Below are 11,150 nucleotides of genomic sequence, written 5' to 3' on the forward strand. Positions count from 1 at the left end.
TCCTGCTAGTGCATGCCCCTATATTTTGTAATCTCTTCATATGGCCAGTGAATTGATATTTTGTGGGTCATAAATTCCACCATGGTTTTTCCTCTTCGAGGTTTTCCACATATAATTCTATGTGTTATGGTGTTGATTTATGTGACTGGCTTATTGGTTGCTTTACTTCTTTTAATTCGGTATGTATCGGTATCTGATTGGTGTATGCATGTTTTAATAAGGCTAAAATTAATCTAACCGGTAGAACATTGATTCACCTCCCCTCTCAGTGTTCTTGGATTCCAACAATTGGTATCAGAGCCTTGTGCCTCAGAGGAAGTTTAACAACTTGAGGAGGATCCTGAATCCAGAATCCATGGATATGGGTTTGGAAAAGCAACTTGAGATGACACTTGAAGATTATGATGCTGAAAGGTTGAAGAACTTAAATCTACAAGATGAATTGAATTCTACTAAGGAATTCATACTTGTCCTATAGGAGAGGTTGTCATCTATTCAAGCTAGAAAGAAGGAACTTTTGCAAAATCAAGATGATGAAGAGAAATATGCACTTAAGGAATAGTGACATAAATTGAGTCAGGAGAACATGATTATGAGAAATGAAATGCAAGCTATAACTATGATAATGTCTAAAGAGATTGAAGAGTGAAAGAAAAAGGAAGAAAATATTGCTGTATCCCTGAAGAACAAATTTGAAGAATGTGGTAGGTTGGTTCATGAGAGTGATTTGTTGAGAACTGATTTAGTACAATCCCAGAGAAATGAACAAGAGTTTGAGAGACAAATGATAATTTTGAGAGATGATCTAACTACTGCAAGTGAGTATACAGAAAAATTCAAGTTAGTTCAACACAACTAGATGAATTATTGAAAAGACAAAGACAAATTGGAGATTTTAATGGACTTGGATTTGAGCAAGGATAGAGTTCCATTACTGCTAATGAAGATCAAAACCATAAGGCACCAGTAAGGAAATTTAATGCTTATAAATTTAATGGTATATGTTTTGTTTGCAATAAGTTTGGTCACATGGCTAGGCAATGTAGAAACATAGCAAATCAGAACCCTGATTCTACTCCCGATCAATGTTCTAAATGTAATAAGTATGGTCATAAGACAAAAAATTGCAGAATGAATGATAAATGCTATGCATGTGGAAAATTTGGACATATGGCTAATTAGTACACGTCAAGAAATTATACCGGTTTTAGCAAAGCAATTCAAAGGAACAATGTTACATATTATGCATGTAATGAGGTTGGACATATTACTAAATTCTATAGAAGCAAAAATCCACCGATTGGTAATGAAGGATCAAATGAGAAAGGGAAAGAAAAGGTTAGTGAAATCCGATAAGATCATACTCGGAGATGGGTTAGGAAGACTGAAGAACAATCAACAGATGAGAATGTACCTGTTAATTATCCAGCAGAGGAGGTTGCTCCTACACCGACAAGTAGCTCAATCGGTAATTGAGGCAGATGCCTTTGGGGTAGGCAAAATTCATGAAGATGCTGCATATGCCTTAGAAAAAGGTTCTGGAAGATGTTCCAGACATTGAGATGCTTATCCGACATGGATATGTTTTATTCAAGATCTAGTATCTTTCACCGGAAGTCATTGATGTCAATGAAAGATTGAGGTTTTTGTTAGAGGATAAAAGGTCGAATTCACTTCATTTTTTACCACCTTGCATTTAGAGCGATTAAGTGTGATTAAGAGTGACTCAAAGCGATCAAAGGCTATTTAGCGCGATCAAATATCTTGTTGAGCGATTTCACCGACGATTGAAAGAGTTTGTTAGGTTTTCACTAATAGTGATTATCAGGTACTTATCTTTAATCATTGAAGTGGGATCATCATCTATTCCTATATTTGTTGCATATCCAACTGTTGTAGAGGTCAAGGACTGACCCAAGCCAATTTTCAAGTGGTATCCACATGTGGCTACCCTGGATGACTTAGTTGGAGAATTTTCTCATGTTCTAGAAGGTGTGGTTTATGTCGAAGATGTTATGACATAAATACATTATCACATTGAGGATTTGGGGACATCTGATATAAAGGGCATGTATATGAGCAAGCTTATGGGAGATTCTGGAAAGATCAAACCTGCATACAAGCACATTGAAGACTTAGGGTTTACGAGAATTATGGACATTCTATAATTTGAAGATGAAATCATTAGGTATGTTTTAAGAAGAGTACATGGGGAGTTTATTTGGCTAGATAGACCTTAAAAGATCACCAAGGAAGCCATCAGGGCACTCACCGGTTTTCCACAGGTTGGGAAACGTCTAGATAAGAAGGTTTCTAATGATTATGTCAACAAAATCACCGATGCGACATCAGACAAGAGATCTATGAGAATCAACACTATTACCAACACTGACATTAGATTCGATAGCATGATCATCAATTAAAAGGTAACTCAGTCAAATCAACTGAATTCTGTTTCCAGTTCCTGCATTTTTCGTAGCTTACAAGATGATGAGAGAAAATGAGAAATTAGATCTATGTAGATGGATGTTGGATTAACTGTTAATAAACCTAGGAAAAATTATAGGAGAAAAGAAAGGGACTTTCTGGTATGGAAACTTAATTGTTTTCTTAATGTTAATTTTTATGAATGATACTCCCAGTTTTAGGAAGAGACAATGAGAATTTGATATCTCGATAGGGAGACAATTGAAACAATCAATTACTACATTGGGCAGTCAAAGAGATGACAAGGTATGGGGATATTTCAAAGCATTCCAAAAGTCTATGAAATCTAGGGAAAGGGTTCCTAAGCATATTGTTGAAAAATACTCAACTGTTATATTCTTCATGGTGAAGAAAGATGTAACACTTATGGAAGCGGTTAAGCCTCGAAAGATCTGGGTTGAGGAAATAGGCTACGAAGTTGATGCACAGATCCTTGATGCTTATGCAAAGATGTTAATTGATACACCAGTTGATGAAGCTGAGAAACCCTGTGGTACTGCTAAGAAGAAGACACAAGAGGTTGAAACAGAGTTCAACTGGAAGAAGAGAGAGAAGCAGGAAGGAAAGGCAAGCAAGTTTGTAGAGAAGGTCTCACAGGACATTAAAGCATTGATTGATGTAATCCTGGAGAAAGATAGAAAGAGGAAGGATCCAGAATTACACATTGAGCTTGTTACAACATAGTCTGAATTTGAGGATGACGCATGCCTGGCTTTCAAGAGGGTTATAAGGAAGAAAACAAAGGAAACCAAGGTATAGGATAAAAAGCAACCGATTAGGAGAGTCACATTCAAATTACTAACACAAAAGAAAGCACCAAAAGTAACAACTTCAGCTCCATCCGGTACTGCAAAAAGGAAGAAGAAGGCTGACATTGATATGGGAATTCAATTTGGTAATGTAACTATTATTCTACCAAAAACTTGTGCAGAATTAGTTGATGAAATAACTAAGGATGGCATGTTAAAGAATGTACAATCTTACTATGATTGTTTAGATAATGTTGAACAAAGAGAGGTAGAGGAGGTAGTTTTGTTATATTTGGATATTTATAGGAAAGCCTTGATAGAAATTGAAAACCAAATACTGACATAATTGTATGATATGTTAAATGCTAGAAGGATATCTGCAATACAGGAAGACAAGTGTATTAAAATTTAAGAGTTGTTATATGTTTGAATTTCTATTACTCCAGAGGAAATGGGTAAGAAACTTGAGGTTGCAGATAGAAAAGTCTTTAACAATAAGCATAGAATAACCAGTCTTATGCTAGGAAGGGTAAATAACATAATAAAGGAAACCCAAAAGGCATGGGTTAAGTTCTTTGAAGAGAACAAATGTTTCTTTACTTCACTAGAATAAAAAACAAACACTGCAAACACCCCGGTTGAAGGGAAAGGAAAGGGTATTATGGGTGCTTCACCATCAATTTTGAAGAACATCAAGATAATATAAATTAAGCCCCCGATAGATACACATGTACAGACAAATATTGAGACATTGGCAAATACTGAGAGTGAAAAGGTTGATATTGTACATGATACTAATGTTGAGGATAATAGTCTTCCGAATACAAATGTACAGGTTGAGGTTAGAGTTCCTACAATGGAACCAATAGTTACAAAGACTGCACCAAGTGGCGAAGCCACCGATGCAAGTGAGAAAGCTATTAAGGAAAAATAATCAGAGGAGAAGAAAAGGGAATCCGATAGGGAACCAGAAGTAGGTCCATCATTGTTGTCAATTGACATCTCGAAGGCTGCAAAGTTAAACATAACCGAGATGAGTCCTACTGAACTCATGATGATGGTTGCACATGAATTGATGGAGGGATCTACGGATAAAGGGATTATTGATCAGTCTATCACTATCTTGCATAGGCTAGTCTCAGAGTGAAAAATTGATAGAGAAGTGAGCCCATCCGACAAGCTTAAGACAATTACAGAGCATATTTCAAAAGATTTTCAATCCTTGTAACAAATTTCAAACTGGCAAGCACTGGAGAGGTTCACATAGGCAAAAAGAGCTACATTTGATCAATTAATTGAGTCTGAGAAGAAGAAGATTGATGAGAAATCAAAATTGATGGAAAATTATTTGAGGCAATGTACAAATATTTACAGGGTATGTTGTAATATAGATGTACTTACAGTTAATGTGAATAAGAAGATTAAGGAATTTCAAGAGAAAATTGTAGGTATAGCTAATTCTTTTGATGGATTGAATTAATTGACTACATCCATTGATGGTCAAATTTTGGTTTTGGAAGCTCAAATTTCTGTTCTTGAGAAGGAAAAAGACAAAATCATAAGAAGAGCCAAAATTCTTAGAGGCTTGGTGAGTCCCTGGTTGGAGTCACTCAGTGTACATAAGAAGGAGTGTATGGATATGGTTGGGAAGCCCACACCAACAAAGTTAAGTGAGAAAAAATCATTTGCACATATGTTAAATGGACTTGTATCTATTTTCGACACTTTCAAATTTGGTTGGGATACTTATCTTGAGCTATTGAAGAAGGCATATCTAGAAATTTTCAAATTTGTTAAGCTCCAGTAAGATATTTTTGGGATATTCATTGTACAATATCTTTCATTCCTTGTCCTGGTTTTGGATCTTTGGAATTATTTTTGGAAATTTTTGATGGTATTGATGTCAAAGGGGGAGTGATATAGATGTGAAAATTAAAAAAAAGGGAGTTTTATACATTAGGGGGAGTTTGGAGTAATTTTGATTATGATCATTGATGAATATTCAACTCAGGGGGAGTAGGCAGGATGAAAGCGACATATGAAACCTTGACCATTTTTCACATGAGTGTTGCCATCAATGCCAAAGGGGGAGATTGTTGACAATTGACACTCAATTGGTTGGTTTCACTATGTTGTCATTGATGGAAACATGGTATCTTGTTCCGACTTCATGTTTTTGTTCAATTGTGTACCGGTAGACACTTCACCGGCACCAGCACTGGCACCAGTAGGATGGAATGATTTCTTTGATTACTGGCAATGCAGGCCGACATCTCTTGGATCCAACATCGACAATTGATTTTGATATTCATGTATTTGTGTTATCTGGCTAACATGTAATTTTTTGTTGTAAATATCTTTGTAAGATGACATAAGGCATGATAAATTGTATAGGGTATATAGGTCAGTTGGATTAGATCATTTTGAAAAAGAACATGACATGGTGATGGTTATGTGAATGTGATATCATGTGAATATGTATTAGGAAAGTGATGCAAAATATATCTAAGAGATCATGTATGTGAGGGTATTATGTAAGGGTTATTCCAGTAAAGGGTTTAGGGTTTCAGATTGGAACAAACAAAGCTTAACCAGAACTGTATTCTGGCATAGAAGATGCTATTTTAGCAATTCACTCATTTGTCCAGATTGAAGTCTGAATTTATATGTAGTCAGTGAGGCTCCTTTTTGTGATTGAGCAATGTGCTCTAGGCTATAAGCCTTCCTGCAGGTGCAAGCTCTTCATATGGCCAGTGAATTGATATTTTGGGTCACAAATCCAACCGTGGTTTTTCCTCTTTGAGGTTTTCCACGTATAATTTTGTGTGTTATGGTGTTCATTTATGTGATTGGCTTATTGGTTGCTTTACTTCTTTCAATTTTGTATGTACCAGTATACCGGTTGGTGTATGCATGTTTTAATAAGGCTAAAATTAATCTAACCGGTAGAACACTAATTCAACCCCCCTCTCTGTGTTCTTGGATTCCAACACTTTCTTTCCTCAAATCATTTTGATATTGGGTTGCTTCATAGCAAAATATAATATCTCACTTCCTATTGTAATACAATTACTTTTACATTGGTAATAATTTTTATTTTCTCACATCATTTTTCACTTTCATGTTTGATTAGACACCTATCACTATGTTACCACTAGAGACCTCATGCCTTACCCTTACCATGTTTCTTGTGCTCTTCAAGAAAAAATGGTAGCATATGCCTTTTTAAGTGTTATATGTAATTATAGAAGAGTAGCAGTACCTCTAGATATTATGCTTATCACACTCTTCTCATTTTTCTATATTAGGGGTAAGTTATACTACCTCCAATTCACATTCTTATCATGCACCTATCATCTCAGATATAATACTTTCAATTCACATGATATATTCATGACATTTATTTACATTACATAATATACATTCTCTATCATTAACTTACATTTATATTTCATGTATGATTTTTACGTTTCCTTCAATTCCTTGCATCTCATGGATGTAACAAATTGAAGGGAAGATTCATAAAGTTGGATATAGAAGATTAATCATTATCATATGATATGGTAAAAATCAATATGATATGTTACCACTTTTCATTTAGATAAAGTTTTACTACCTGATTCTTTTCCTCTCTTTAATGATCTTAGGTGATAAATTCAACTTGTACTTGTATTTATCTTTACTAGTGAGCCAAAAGCTAATAATTAAACATGCTTCATTTATGTTTTATCATTAAATACATGTAAAATTATTAGAAATTGGGATCTTAGGATACTAATCATCATAAACAAGATATAAAATAAATAAGAAGAGAATTGTATAACCATAAATTTACACATTATACAAGATATACATAGGGAAAATCCTTTCAAGTAAGAAATCCCATCAAGTATTATTTTATTAAAACACTAACAAAATACAGTCTATCATAAATAGTCTGAACCCAATGATACTTCTCCTTACTTCCACGTGGTCCATATTACCTTATGTTGTCACTATAAAATCTCCAAATTCACATACCTCTCAAATGAGAGTGAACCTTCTTAAAAATAGGAAGAAAGGTGGCAACATTAGTCACACCTTTTTGGTAACTCCCATTCATTTATAATCAATAATTCAATATTATTAAAATATAATTATTTTAAATGGGATATGTTTAATAAATCTGTAGTGCCCTTCCCTAATTCATCCTTTATGATAGGATGTGATAGATACTTATGGACTTGTTCATTGATGCCTCTTGTTTCATTCTTTATATTGATATTCTCTTCGACATTAGTGGATTCATTATGATTACTATGGCGATGCTGACCCTATGCTCTGACTTAATTATTGAAGTTAGGTTTATGATTATCTTCGTGATTATTTCGCTATATAGGACATGCGGTTCATGTTTATTTTTTATAATGATTTATCTCGTGCTAGACATTTCATATTGATATTTGATAAATTATGGTTTTATGTGGATGATGATATCATGTTATGTGCTACTTTATGCTCATATTGGATATGTTGAGGTTATTGATGATGTTGTGGTTGCCATGATTGTATCACTACTGTAGACATGAAAGGGATGATGTTATACCACTAATTTACGAGCAAGGTGTGATGCCACAACTCCCTTTCACCTGTTTGATTATCTATGATATATGCAAGTGTATATGTTATTGTATAGATGTGTAGTGTTTTGTAGGATCTAGGTACTAGACATCGAATCTACTTGGCTTCACAACTTTGAGCGTGTCTCTAATCCCAATGAAAAGTTGATCGGAGATGGCACAAGGTCTTATCACACTCTAGGCTTAGTAGGTGTCTCATTAGTTTTAGTGTTTAAGCCCTAGTCGTCTTGTTGGGTCCAATGTGGTCTTAATTTGATTGTTGATCTATTATAGAGGTGATGGTATATATTGTTATAAATAGCCTTGTGTGTGAATAATTAGTTAATCATGTGGGAAGATTGTAGGTCCTATATTATTATGGTATTAATATTAATTCATGGATTATAATATCTAGTATTTATAATTATGCATGAAAGATTATTTACTTATTATATTTTATGTGTGGGAGATATTAATGGTTGTAGACACCTAAAAATAGTCAATGCTTGCGAGGTTATACTTTAACATTTGCGCATTGCCTCATTTTAGGTTTTTGCGTCGCATTAACATTTCTCCTATGTCACGCACTTGGTCTTTATCATTTGCGAACATCGAGTCATTCTTCTACATTCTTCAATCATCTCGTCTTCGAATTTGGTCTTGTTGATAACATTATCCAATCATGATTTTGATAAATTTTACCCTGTCGCATCAATGTGTGTATTCATTTGTCATCATTTTGGACATTGTCAATCCTAATTAGGGTTTTGTCCTCCTGTCAATCCTATCAATCTTATCAATCTTATCATCAATCCTGTCAATCTTATCAATCGTATCATCAATGTCATCGTTTTGGACATCGTCAATCCTAATTAGGGTTTTGTCCTCTTTTCAGTCTTGTCATCACGCGATCGATTTGTCATCAATCGTTGTCATGTTCAATTTTGTCATTTAACGATCAATTTGTCATCGATCGTGGTCATTTTCAATCTTGTCGTTTTGCAATCTATTTGTCATCGATTCTTGTCCTCTTGTCGATCTTGTCATTTTGTGATCATTTCGCTATCAATCGTTGTCTGTCTCAATTATGTCAATTTGGATCAATTTGTCATTGTTCCTCGGCAATTGGCGCATTTTCTTAATCAAATCATTTTGTCGCATTGGTCATTTATCAATTCAAAATCATGACATTAATTATCTTCAATCAAGACCTAATTGTCATTTTCGCATTTCTAATTCGTCTTCTAGGGTTTTATGGTTTATTCATTTAACCTAATGTGTCATTTCTTCCTTTAGGATTACTAAATTATTTATTAATCCTAAGTTTCCTCATTACAATTAAATATTCATTTAATTGGCTAATTATTCCTCTTTGTGAGTGAATTAATTAATAAATGAAAAATTATTGATTAATTCACTAAATTCTAATTTTCCTTCAATTTCTAAATTCCTAATTTGTCATCAATTTCAATTTCCTATTTTCTTAATTTCTAATTTCTTTTCCCTCCTATTTCATCTCCTAATTCTATGGGAATGACATTTCAATTTGTCATAAATTGTCATAATTGACAATCAATCAATTTGACATAGAATGTGTCATAATTTGTCATCAAATTGTCAATCAATCAAAAATTGTGCATGGAAAGTGCATAATTTGTCATAATTTGTCATATTGATTTGCAATTTCCATTTGAATTGAATCATGCTAATCTTGTCATTTATCCAATTCTTCTATAAATTGGATAATTTTCTTCAATCAATCCCTTCCTTCGTGAATCCCGAATTTCTGTCAAACTACCGAACTTACGTTTCTAGTACTCTTGAGCTTTTTGCTTTCAATTGTGTGAGCACTTGTAGGTGAGATCCACAAACCCATTGAAGAGGAAAGAACAACAATGGAGCCGCATGGAAGAAGCATCCGAATTGTTATATGGTTTGCATGATATTTTCTTTTAGATGCTTTGTTTTCATACCTCTATTGAATGTGCTTGGAATTAGGTTCATTTCAATGAGTGTTCTTTTGATTGAGCTATCATGTCTTGTGTTTTAATTGATCTACTTGCTTTGATGATTCCTAATTTCTACGCTACAATGGTATTAAGTTGAAATTATATTATTGGTTACTTGGAGTTGTGGAAATTAATCAATTAATTAATCATTATATATAGTTAATTGGTGTAAATCATTAAATGATGGTAGTTATGAATAAATATAAATATATATTTATTTTGGGAGCTTATAATTAATTGATGATTATTTGGTGGAATTATATTGGTTATGCATTTATGCTCATTTGTGCATTCATTTTTTTTTATGGTTTTGTTCATTTATTTATTGTTTACTTATTATTATTTATTTAATTATTTATTTGATTATTTAATTATTTTATGTATTGTTTACTTATTTATTTATTTATTTATTTGATTGATTGATTTATCATTGTTTATTTATTTATTGTTTATCTATTTATTTATTTATTTATTGTTTATTCATTGTTGGTTTATTTATTATTAATTATTTACTCACTCCTTTTTATGATTGGCCTTTTGAGAGTTGTGTCTGTGAGATAATATTATTCAATTGTTAATCTATTTGTTTTATTTATTTATTTTACTTACTCCATTTTACTATTGGTCCTTGGGAAAAGTATTGGAGATTATTATTTATTTAAATTATTTTTTGCTGGCTTTGTGAAGGGGTTGATAATAATAATATTATTTAATGATATATTGTCTCAATTTTTTGGGAATGGTTGGTAAGTTTATTATTACTATTTATTATTTTTATTTTGGTTGTGACAAGGTATACTTATTATAATTTTTTTAAATAGAGAGTTTTGGGATATTGTCGTGAGGCTCTTATGGCTAAAGATTATTGTATTTTCTGAATTTGGCTTTCGAATGGATTTTTCTGTGAATGCTTGAGGATTGGATCTTTGTTTTGGATTTTCTTTGTTGATGCATTGTGTGGGGAGAGTTTGCTAGATTTTAATTGGAAACTTCAGAATTCTTCTTCAATTTTCCTTTGTTCATTTCTCCATTTCCAGGTTGGTGGATCTCAACTTTCTTATGCATTTTAATTTTTAAAATATTGTCTTCACTATGTTTGTGGAAAATAATTTTATGATTATTGTGTGTTCTGAGATTGATCCTGTGCATCATATTGCTGTGGATCTTTCTTTCTATGGCTTTGACTACCTTAGTTTTGGTTGCTGGTAATGAAACCTTTGGTTTATTATTGTTGTACATTGTCTTGAGCTTTTGGTTGGGAGATTTTGTTTTCACCTTCTTGATGAACATTGGTTTTATTAAACTCC

This window comes from Cryptomeria japonica, chromosome 9 (assembly GCF_030272615.1).
Source record: "Cryptomeria japonica chromosome 9, Sugi_1.0, whole genome shotgun sequence".
Taxonomy (NCBI): domain Eukaryota; kingdom Viridiplantae; phylum Streptophyta; class Pinopsida; order Cupressales; family Cupressaceae; genus Cryptomeria; species Cryptomeria japonica.